Source organism: Lagenorhynchus albirostris, chromosome 3 (genome assembly GCF_949774975.1).
Source record: "Lagenorhynchus albirostris chromosome 3, mLagAlb1.1, whole genome shotgun sequence".
Taxonomy (NCBI): Eukaryota; Metazoa; Chordata; class Mammalia; order Artiodactyla; family Delphinidae; genus Lagenorhynchus; species Lagenorhynchus albirostris.
The window spans coordinates 134188351-134200800 of NC_083097.1; positions in this window are offsets into that span (position 1 = coordinate 134188351).

Below are 12450 nucleotides of genomic sequence, written 5' to 3' on the forward strand. Positions count from 1 at the left end.
ATAAAAAGATGTTGCACATCTTCAATATACAATGGAATATTACTCAGCCATAAAAAGAAATGAAATTGAGTTATTTGTAGTGAGGTGGATGGACCTAGATTCTGTCATACAGAGTGAACTAAGTCAGAAAGAGAAAAGACAAATTCTTAGAAATACAAAACCTTCTGTATGCTAACACATATATATGGAATCTAAAAGAAAAAGAAAAAAATGGTTGTGAAGAACCAGGACAGAAATAAAGACGCAGACGTAGAGAATGGACTTGAGGACAAGGGGAGGGGGAAGGGCAAGCTGGGACGAAGTGAGAGAGTGGCATGGATTTATATATACTACCAAATGTAAAATAGATAGCTAGTAGGAAACAGCTGCATAGCACAGGGAGATCAGCACAGTGGTTTGTGACCACCTAGAGGGGTGGGATAGGGAGTGTGGGAGGGAGAAGCAAGAGCGAAGAGTTATGGGGATATATGCGTATGTATATGTATAGCTGATTCACTTTGTTATAAAGCAGAAACTAACACACCATTGTAAAGCAATTATACTCCAATAAAGATGTGATAAATAATTAACACCCCAAAATTAAATCTTTAAAAAAATAAATAAATAAAAAAGAGCACACAATAACATGGTAACTCTAAACCTAAGTATTTTCAGTAAAATAGTAAATGTAAATGGATTAATATCTCCTAATAAAGTGTAATTTTTTATATTATGTGCAACTAAATTTATATATACAGGTAAAATAAAAGAATTAAATTAGAAAGGAGAATACATTCCATGTATTTAAAAACAATAAAACAATTAGTATATAATATGCATCTTAGATAGTCTTTAAGTTCAGAATAGTTTGTCATTATTGTAATTAGTATTATTATCCCAATTTCTTAAACAATATTTCAACACTTTTTCTATTTGAAAAAATATTTTAATACTTTTTCTTTGCTTTTTTGTGGTGTAATACATGGTAAATATTTAGGTGTTAACATAATCTAAAAATGTATGTTGTTTTTTTACAGCCAACAAAAACTGAATCAAGAAGAAATAGATAACTTGAACAGACTAATCACTAAAAGCGAAATAGAATCTGTAATTTAAAAAAACTCCCTACAACAAAAGTCCAGGTTCAGGTGGTTTCACAGGCAAATTCTACCGAATACACAAAGAAGAACTTACATTGATTCTTCTCAAACTCTTCGAAAAGACTGAAGAGGAAGGAATACTTCCAAAGACATTCTATGAAGCCACCATCACCCTAATATCAAAACCAGATGTGGGGGACTTTCCTGGTGGCACAGTGTTTAGGAATCCATCTGCCAATGTAGGGGACATGGGTTCGAACCCTGGTGTGGGAAGATTCCACATGCCACGGAGCAACTAAGCCTGTGCGCCACAACTACAGAGCCTGCACTCTATAGCCCGCGAGCCACAACTACTGAAGCCCACGTGCCTAGAGCCTATGCTCCGCAACAAGAGAAGCCACTGCAATGAGAAGCCTGTGCACCACAACGAAGAGTAGTTCCCGCTCGCCGCAACTAGAGAAAGCCCACGCACAGCAATGAAGACCCAATGCAGCCAAAAGTAAATAAATAAAGAAATTTATTAAAAACAAAAACAGATGGGGACTTTTCTGGCAGTCCAGCAGTTAAGATTTCTCCTTCCAGTGCAGGGGGTGCGGGTTCAATCCCTGGTTGGGGAGTTAAGATCCCACATTCCTCACAAACAAGAAACCAAAACATAAAACAGAAGCAATATTGTAACACATTCAATAAAGAGTTAAAAAAAAACATAAAGACACTACCAAAAAAGAAAATTTCAGGCCAATATCTTTGATAAATATAGATGCAAAAATTCTCAACAGAATGTTAGAAAACTGAATCCAACAACACATAACAAGTTCATACACCATGACCAAATTTGATTCACCCAGGGTCACAAAGTTGTTTCAACATATGCAAATCAATCAACGTGATACACCCCATCAACAAAGGAAAAACAAAAAACAAATAATCATCTCAATAGATGCCGAAAAAGCATTTGAAAAACTTCAACATCCATTCATGATAAAAACGCTTACCAAAGTGGGTATAGAGGGAACATATCTCAACATAATAAAAGCTATTTATGACAAACCCACAGCCAATATAATACTCAATGTTCATAAGCTGAAAGCCTTCCCACTAAAATCTGGAACAAGACAAGGATGCCCACTCTCACCTCTTCTCTTCAATAGTATTGGAAGCCCTAGCCACAACAATCAGACAAGAAAAAGAAAAAAAATCTAACCAAATGGAAGGGAAGAGTTAAAGTTGTCATGATATGCAGATGACATGATAATATATATAAAGGAAACCCTAAAATATTCCACACAAAAACTACTAGAACTGATAAACAAATTCAACAAAGTAGCAGGATACAAGATTAACATACATAAATTCATTGCATTAAAAAAAATTTATTTTGGCTGCTTTGTGCCTTCATTGCCGTGCACGGGCTTTCTCTAGTTGTGGCCAGTGGGGGCTACCCTTCATGCAGTGGGTGGGCTTCTCATTGCAGTGGCTTCTCTTGTTGTGGAGCATGGGCTCTAGGCATGCGGGCTTCAGTAGCTGTGGCACACGGGCTCAGTAGTTGTGGGCTCTGGAGTGCAGGCTAAATAGCTGTGGCACATAGGTTTAGTTGCTCCATGGCATGTGGGATCTTCCTGGACCAGGGCTCGAACCCGTGTCCCCTGTATTGGCAGGCAGATTCTCAAACACTGAGCCACCAGGGAAGTCCCTGGTTGCATTTCTTTACACTAACAATGAAGTATCAGAAAGGGAATGTAAACAAACTATCCCTTTTTAAATGACATCAAAAAAATAAAATACTTAGGAATAAACCTCACCAAGGAGGTGAAAGATTTATATGCTGAGAACTACAAAACATTAGTAAAGAAAACTGAAGATGATTCAAAGAAATGGAAAGACATCCCACGCTCTTGGACGAGAAGAATTAACGGTGTTAAAATGGCCATACTACCCAGAGCAATCTACAGATTTAATGCGATCCCTATCAAATTACCTAAGACATTTTTCACAGACCTAGAATAAATAATCCTAAAATGTATTTGGAACCATAAAAAGTCAGAATTGTCAACACAATCCTGAGGAAAAAGAACAAAGCAGGAGGCATAACCCTCCCTGACTTCAGACAATACTAAAAGGTTACAGTAATCAAAACTGCATGGTATTGGCACAGAAAGAGATGTATGGATCAATGGAATAGAATAGAGAGTCCAGAAATAAACCCACGCACCTATGGTCAATTAACCTTCGACAAAGGAGGCAAGAATATACAATGGAGAAAAGACAGTCTCTTCAGCAAGTGGTTTTTTTGAAAGTTGGACAGCTGTATGCAAATCAGTGAAGTCAGAACATACCATCACACCATACACAAAAAATAAACTCAAAACGTCTTATATGCTTAAATATAAGATATGGCACCTTAAAACTCCTAGAAGAGAACATAAGCAAAATACTCTCTGACATAAATCATACCAAAGTTTCCCTAGGTAGGTCTCCCTAGGCAGTACAAATACAGTAAGTCACCTACATACGAACCTTCAAGTTGCAAACTTTCAAAGATGCAAACGTCCATTTGCATCCAATCATGTAAGTTAGTTCACGTGTCTGGCATACATTGTCACGTGTGTGCATCCTCTATAAGTGGTTATGCTTCTGTGTACTTTACAGTACTGTATAGAGTACAGTAGTACAGTACATTTATTTCAAGCCCAAGATGTCTGGAAGCAAGCGTAAAAGCAGTGGTGATGTAGCTGGTACTGCTAAGAAGCGCTAAGCAATAATGATGGAAACAAAAGTGAAAATAATTGAGAGAGTGGAGTGAGGCAAAAAGATGTTAGACATCGCTCATGCTTATAACATGAATCATTCAACCACTGGCACAATTCTGAAGAACAAAGACAAGATCATGGAACATGTGGAGTCTGCTGTGCCAGTGATGTTGACAATATCGAAGAAGCATGGAAAAGTGATGGAGGAGATGGAGAAACTTCTCAGTGTGCAGATGCAGGATCAACAACAGCGCTGAGTCCTGCTCAGCTTAATGCTGATTCAAGAGAAAGCTAAAAGCCTTTATGAAGACTTGAAGAAGAAACATGGCAAAGAATCAGAGGGCACATCATTTAATGCCAGCCATGGCTGGTTTCATCAGTTCAAGGCTAGAGCCAACCTTCACAATGTAAAAGTAAGTGGGGAGGCAGCAAGTTCAGATAGGGTAGCTGTCCAGGAACTTCATGAAACACTTTGAGAAATTATTGATGATGGTGTGTATTTACCCAAGCAGGTTTTTAATGTGGATGAGACACAACTGTACTGGAAGAGGATGCCGGACTGAAGTTACATCAGTAACTAGGAAAAATTGATGCCGGGCTATAAAGCAGCAAAGGATAGGCTAACTGTTGTTTAGTGGCAATGCTTCTGGTGATATGAAGCTGAAGCCTCTCTTCATATCACTCAGAGAACCCAAGAACCCTTAAAAACTTAGGCAAGGGCTCTCTTCCTGTTGTGTGGAAGCATAACACCAAAGCCTGGATTACACAGGCCATTTTCCAGAACTGGTTTTCCCACCACTTTATCCCAGAGGTAGAGAAATATTTCTTGGAGAAGGATGTCCCAGCAAAACATTCTTTTGCTGCTTGACAATGCTCTGGGCCATCCCCCATTCATGGATGACTTTCATCCCAAAGTCAGAGTAGAACATCTGCCACCAAATACTACATTGCTCATCCAACCTATGGACAAGGGAGTTATAGAGACTTTCAAGAAATATTATTTATGTCACACTTTTTGCCAGGCAGTAAAGGTAAGTGACAAATCAGGAACAACCTTGGGACAATTTTGGAAGGACTGTAACATTTACAAAGCCATAAAAAACATTGACTTTGCTTGCTTTGAGGGTATGGCGGTCACCATCAATGGGGTTTGGAAGTACCTTTGCCCACAGTTCATTATTTCTGTCGATTTGAGAAGGTAGGTCAGAAGTCCAAAGAGGTGTTCAGCAACGTAGTGACCCTCAGCGAGAAGCTGGAGCTAGATATGCAAGAGGATGATTTCATTGAACTCCTTGCTGTGCAACATGAGGAGCTTACTAATGGAATTGGAGGCCCAGAGGAAGGATGAAGAGGGACAGGAAGAAGAAGTAACTGAAGAACTGAAGAGATTCACGACACAGAAAACGGCAAGGGAATCTTCTTTATTTGAGGAAGCACTGTTAGTTTTTGAGGCACAGGACCCATACCTAGAATGGTACCCAAAGGTGGCGCAGCCATTCAGAATGCAATCCAGTGCTACTTTATCATCTATGATGAGAAAAAAAGAGCTACTACCCAGACATCAATGGATCATTTTTTCAAGAGGGTAGATAGAATTAAATCCAGCAAGGACCCAGAATCTGTGCCATCAACGTCAGGCATGAGTGAAATTGCAGCTTGCCCTCTGTCTCCTATTGCTGATAATCCTTCACCTCTATCATCTCCCACCTCCTCTCCCTCCTCCAATCAGTAACTCTCCTCACCTGTTCCCTCAATGTCAGCCTGAGTATACCAGCTGTTGTACTGTACTACTGTACTTTTCAAGTTATTGTACTGTAAGATTAAAAATATTTTCTTTATTTTTGTGTTTGTTTTTTATGTATCGTTTGTGTGAAAAGTATTCTAAACCTATTATGGTACAGTACCATACAGCCGACTGTGTAAGTTGGGTACCTAGGCTAACTTTGTTGGACTTACAAACAAATTGGACTTAAAAACGCACTCTTGGAACAGAACTTGTTCATATGTAGGGAACTTACTGTAAAGGCACAAAAGAAACAGGAACTAATCAAACATAAGCTTTTGCACAGCAAAGGAAACCATAATCAAAATGAAAATACAACCTACGAACTGGGAGAAAATATTAGTAAATGATGAGACTGACAAGGGCTTAATTTCCAAAATATACAAACAGCTCATACAATTCAATAACAAAATAACAAATAACTCAATTGAAAAATGGGTAGAAGACCTAAATAAACATTTCTCCAAAGAAGACATACAGATAGCCAATAGACACATGAAAAGATGCTCATCATCACTAATTATTAGAGAAATGCAAATCAAAATTACAATGAGGTACCACTTCACACTGATCAGAACGGCCATCATTTAAAAAATCTACAATTAACAAATGCTGGAGGTGCTATAGAGAAAAGGGAACCCTTCTACACTGTTGGTGGCCATGTAAGTTGGTGCAGCCACTATGGAAAACAGTATGGATGTTCCTCAAAAAAACTTATAAAGAGAGTTGCCATATGATCTAGCAATCCCACTTGTGGACATATATCCAGACAAAACTATAATGCGAAAAAATACATACAACCCTATGTTCATAGCAGCACTATTTATAAGAGCCAAGACATGGAAACAACCTAAATGTTCATTGAAAAATGAATGTAAAAAGAAGGTGTGGTATATGTATACAATAGATATTATTCAGACATAAAAAACGAGTGGAATAATGCCATGTGCAGCAACATGGATGGACCTAGAGATAATGATACTAAGTGAAGTAAGTCAGACAGAGAAAGAGAAACATCGTATGATATCACTTATATGCAGAATCTTAAAAAATGATAAAAATGAACTTATTTACAAAACAAAAACAGACTCAGACTTAGAGAACAAACTCATGGTTACCGGCGAGGAGGGTGGGAGAGAGGGATAGTTAGGGAGTTTGCAATTGACATGTAAAGATAAATACCATATGATATCACTTATATGTGGAATCGAAAATACGACACAAATGAACATGTCAGTGAAACAGAAACAAACACACAGATATAGAAAACAGAAAACAGAGTTGTGGTTGCCAAGGAGAGGGTGAAGGAAAGATTGGGAGTTTTGCAATAGCAGAAGCAAAGTATTCTACATAGGATGGATAAACCATAAAGACCTACTGTATAGCAGAAGGAACTATATTCAGTATCCTGTGATAAACCATAATGGAAGAGAATATATATATATATGTGTAACAGAATCACTTTGCTGCACAGCACTAATTAACACAACATTGTATAAATGCTGGAGAGGGTGTGGAGAAAAGGGAACCCTCCTGCACTGTTGGCGGGAAAGTAAACTGACACAACCACTATGGAGAACAGTATGGATGTTCCTTAAAAACTAAAACTAGAACTACCATATGACCCAGCAATCCCACTACTGGGCATATACCCTGAGGAAACGATAATTCAAAAAGATACGTGTACCACAATGTTCATTGTAGCACTATTTACAATAGCCAGGACATAGAAGCAACCTAAATGTCCATCGACAGATGAATATATAAAGAAGATGTGGCACATATATATACAATGGAACATTACTTAGCCATAAAAAGGAACAGCATTGTGTTATTTGTAGTGAGGTGGATGGACCTAGAGTCTGTCATACAGAGTGAAGTAAGTCAGAAAGAGAAAAACAAATACCGTATGATAAAACATATATATGGAATCTAGAAAAATGGTACTGACGAATCTAGTGACAGGGCAGGAATAAAGATACAGACGTAGAGAACAGACTTAAGGACACGGGGAGGGGAGAAGGGGAGACAGGGACGTAGTTAGAGAGTAGCACTGACATATACACTACCAAATGTAAAATAGCTAGTGATAAGCTGCCACATAGCACAGGGATATCAGCTCGGTGCTTTGTGTCCCCCTAGAGGGGTGGGATAGGGAGGGTGGGAGGGAGACACAAGAGGGGGGGATATGGGGAATATATGTATACATATAGCTGATTCACTTTGTTGTAAAGCAGAAACTAACACAATGCTATAAAGCAGTTATACTCCAATAAAGATGTATTTTAAAAAAAACCCACCACATTAGAAATCAACTACACTTGAAAATATTTATTAAGGGCGAAAAATTTTTTGAATGTAAGTTTTATTGTGTGTGTATACCACAGGTTCAATATATATGAATTACGTCAAATTGATTATTGTTTTTCAAAAGAAAGAATTTTTGATATTTCACATCAGCTTCATAATATAAAGGCAGAAAAACTATATTATTTTTTTCTAAAGCTCAGAAATAGCCATTTTGCTCATTCAGTATACTATAAACCACTAACTTTATTAAAAAGGGATTCGTGACCTCTCCCTTCCAAAGAAATATTTCTCCACTCACGCAAGTTTAATAGAATGTTCCGCCATGAACTGACTTCCCACCTTAGAGACATGAGATTTGCATCCTGAAATCTCTTTCTTGCAAAAATGTCCAATTAGCATCCTAGCATTACAGAAAAGAAATGCTTTTTTCCAGATCTCAAATTCCATACAACTTTACTCAAGACATCATGTATTTTTTTCACACACACACACACACACACACACACACACACTGTATTTTATTTTTATAAGAGATAAATAAACTGACACCAAGCATTGTAAATGGATGACCACAACAAAAGCAACAATGATTGCAATTACCAAACATGAAACACACTCATACTGTGTCATAATATTGACATTCAGTCCAGGAATCCTCCACTGTAACAGCTCCTTTACTTTGCAGTGAAAGACATCATGTATTTTTAAATTATCAACACTCACCTGAGGTATTTAAAGATCAACAGAAACATAATTTTGTGTTTTCTTTCATTTATTCTGGTTCTAAGTGGTCATTTTTAAACGAAAGTATTTAAGTATGTTAATGTCACCTTATAACATCATATTTCAAATGACTACCGTCTTTCCAAAGATGAAATATGAGGAACTATTGAAATATTAGGCTCTCCGAAGTTTTACTCTCTGAATCTGTATTACCCTTCTACTGAACTCCACACTGTTCATTATTCTCTGAGAATATTCTTTTTCTTGGATGGCCGTCTCACATGCTCTTTCATTTCATGAAGTTTTTCCTACAATTTTATGCCTAGTTTATTTCTGAGAAAATGCATTATTTCAGATTGATATTTATAGACACAAAGACTTCTCTATAATTCTGAGAGTTTCAAGAACTCCTTCTTTTTTTGTTTAATACCTAGATTCTGAAGCTCTCCACAAAGCATTACTAAAATTGCACTTACATAAGTATCTACATATTAATCACACATTAATGCATTTACAATTGTATTATGATTTATTGCTAATTTTGAAGCATAAACGTAGCTGTCTTATTTACCACCCTCTTGGAAATCACTTTAATATTTGCACTTAGGACTTGAAAGAGAATGGATAAATAAAAACCTGAAGAATATGCAAATACAATTTATATATTTCTCATAAAATTAGCTGATTATCTAATCTTTATCCAGAAAAAAGAAGAGCCCAGATACTCTTCAGGCATGATACTCGAGAATGTAGGGTCTTCCAGCAGGAAAACAGGCAGTAATCCATGTGGCAGAGTTTACCTGTGACCAGCTGGGGTAAGTGACCTATGCGTTCCTTACATGCAACATATCAAGAGTGGAAAAAGGGAACTTGTCAGTTGTGGCAATAAGTATAATGAAGTTTTGTAGCAGGTCATGCTCATATATTCAACACAGGTACAATCAAAATTTTGCTCAATTCTGGTAAATCTAAGTCTGTATCTGTTACCTTGTCTTTAATGAGGAAATGTCAGAACTGATTTACAAAAAACAAAGTGTTTTGTTTGTTTTAATTACAGTCACGGTTAGTAAGACATAGCTCAGAACAGCTAATGTGACTTAGTGATTCTCTCATCAGGAAATACAGTTTCTACTTCCTTGTCTATTCTCCACATCCTGTAGTAAGTAAAGTTGCAATGAAAGATAAATCTACAGGGCGAAAAGAAAATTACATGTGTTGATAAGATCATTTTGACAGGTTTTACCACATATGTCAGTGTTTCTGGGGATGGACACAAGCCAGAGCTCCCTACTCTGACATTTTCACTGATGTCATTCCCTTTGATCCTCAATTTGAAAGTGGATAAAAATGTTTTCTATGTTTTCTTCTTTAAGAAATTAAACAAAGAATGCTGTCTAGACATGATCCTCTAATGATGTTCAGTCAGTGGTCATCAACAGAGGAAAAGCACAGAATCTGATCCCCACAGAAGCATGACATTCAGTCAGGTAAGAAAATTCTCCCTGAAATCAGAGCTTCATCTTTAACATGCAATCAAAGGCTTTCACAGGTTCTTCATCACTCTGCACTCAGCCCTATTATATGGGATTGGCTCTGAGAATCTCACCTCAGAGGACTGACAAACATGTCATAGTACACTGATCTGGTACCAGATCCTGCCTCTCTTAATGATCTCCTGCAGGGACATTGGAATATTCTAGGATACTTCCTGGAGCCCTCTACTCCATACAGGTACACTTCCAAGTAGAAACAGAAGCTTTGATTCTCACTGGTCCAACCAACCTCTCTAGAAATATGATGTTCTAATCTCTCCTGATTAGAACATTTCAAGGTCTCTCCCTGTGCTAATTTAGTAAAGCTAAAAGAGAAACAAGAAAGAGCAAACTATGCAGGGAGCAATATATAAGATTCCTTTACTTAATGTATTTATCTGATATACCCAAATATTGATAAATATAGATTCATTTCATAATGGTCAAGAAAAGAGGAGGAGGAACCTCCATGCCAACAGTATATATAAAATGGAATCAATATTGCATAAACTCCTGCTTAAGCTTGGCTACGAGGTACTAACTCTTCTCCTAAAGAAGCAGTAACTCTCCATCATTTGAAGCACACTGAGGACTCAGACAGCTGGACACTGAGGGTGTAGTCTCCTCACTCGAATTCTGTACCTGCATCACAGAACAATGAAATATTCCCAAAGAATTATTAAGGATGAGGTGGGGAACCGAAATAAAAAAGATGAATCCATAGTCTGCCCTACCATCTGTTCTGCTGGATATTACCACCATCTTGGCCCAATATGACCTTCCCACTTTTCTCTGGGCCTCCCTACTTTCCACCTCCATCCTCTCATTATATCTTACCTACACTTGGAAACGACTCTAGTTTTTCCAGATCTTTACCTACAAGTAATCCAAAGAGCAACTGTGTATATAACTCCTTAGAAACCTCAGGTCTGACTCAGTAATACATGACCTTCGAAGTCCAAAGTTTTCCTAATTCCCTTTATTATTTTTTTTCTAATTTCCATGTACTTAAATTCTCAGGACCTCCACTGTTCTCAGGTTCGTCTTCCCTGCAAAATCTGTCAACCTAGACATAGACTTAAGTACCACCCTCTAATTCTCTCCTAGGGAATCCAGTTTTTAAAAAAGCCTCAACAAACCTTATGGACTTTATTAAGGACTCTTTAAGATAACCCATGGGAGATAGCAGTACACCCATAGATATCTATTTAATACACCCTCATAGTATTTATTTTTTCTTTTTTATAAAGTCTCTTCTGGCCAATGAAGACTCTCAACTCTTCTTCTTCAACATATGCAGTGTCTCACCCTTCCGATTACTCTCTGCTCTATCCCAGGTCCACTCCCTTTCCTGATATTACATTCTTTCCCAATTTTGTATGTTGGTAAAATCAAATAACATAAAATGTAACATGTTAACAATCATAAAGTGCACCGTTCAGTGATATTAAATATGTTCATATTATTGGGAAATCAACATCACCATTTATCTTTCTAATTCTTTTCTACGTTTTAAAACTGTAACTCTATATCCTTTAAACATAACTTACCTTTTTGTTCCATAACCACCTGAAAAGCATCATTACCCTCCCAATTTCTATGGTTTTGACTACACTAAGTACCCCATATAATTGAAATAAGTAGTTGTTATGACTCACTAAGTCACAAAAATGGCATTTTTGGTAGCTAAATTTCCTCAAGATTCATCCATGTTGTAGCATATTCCTAGATCTCTTCCTTCTTAACACTGAATAATATTGTATTATATGGGTATACCGCACTTTGCTTATCCAGGAACTAGTGGATGAACACTTAGGTTGCTTTCATATTTTAGCTACTGTGATTATTACTGCTCTAAACACTGGAGTACAAATATTTCTTTAGGACCCTGATTTCAATTCCTTTGGGCATACCTCATAGTAAAATTCCTGGATCATGTAGTAATTCTATTTTTCAATATCTGAAAACTTGCCATACTCTTCTGCAAAGCAGCTGTATCATTCTACATTCCCACTGACATAGCACAATGCTTCCAACTCCCTCACATCCTCACCAATACTTGTTTTCTGCTTGTGTATGTGTCTGTGTGCTTGTATGTGTATGCATGCACACAAATATATAAACATGCATTTAGTGATATGGAGCATCTATTCAAGTGCTTAGTCATTTGTACATCTTTCTGAAGAACCATCTATTCAAGTCTTTTATCCATTTTTGAATCAGGGTGTTTGCTTTTTGTTGAGTTGTAGGAGTTCTCGGTATATTCTGAATAG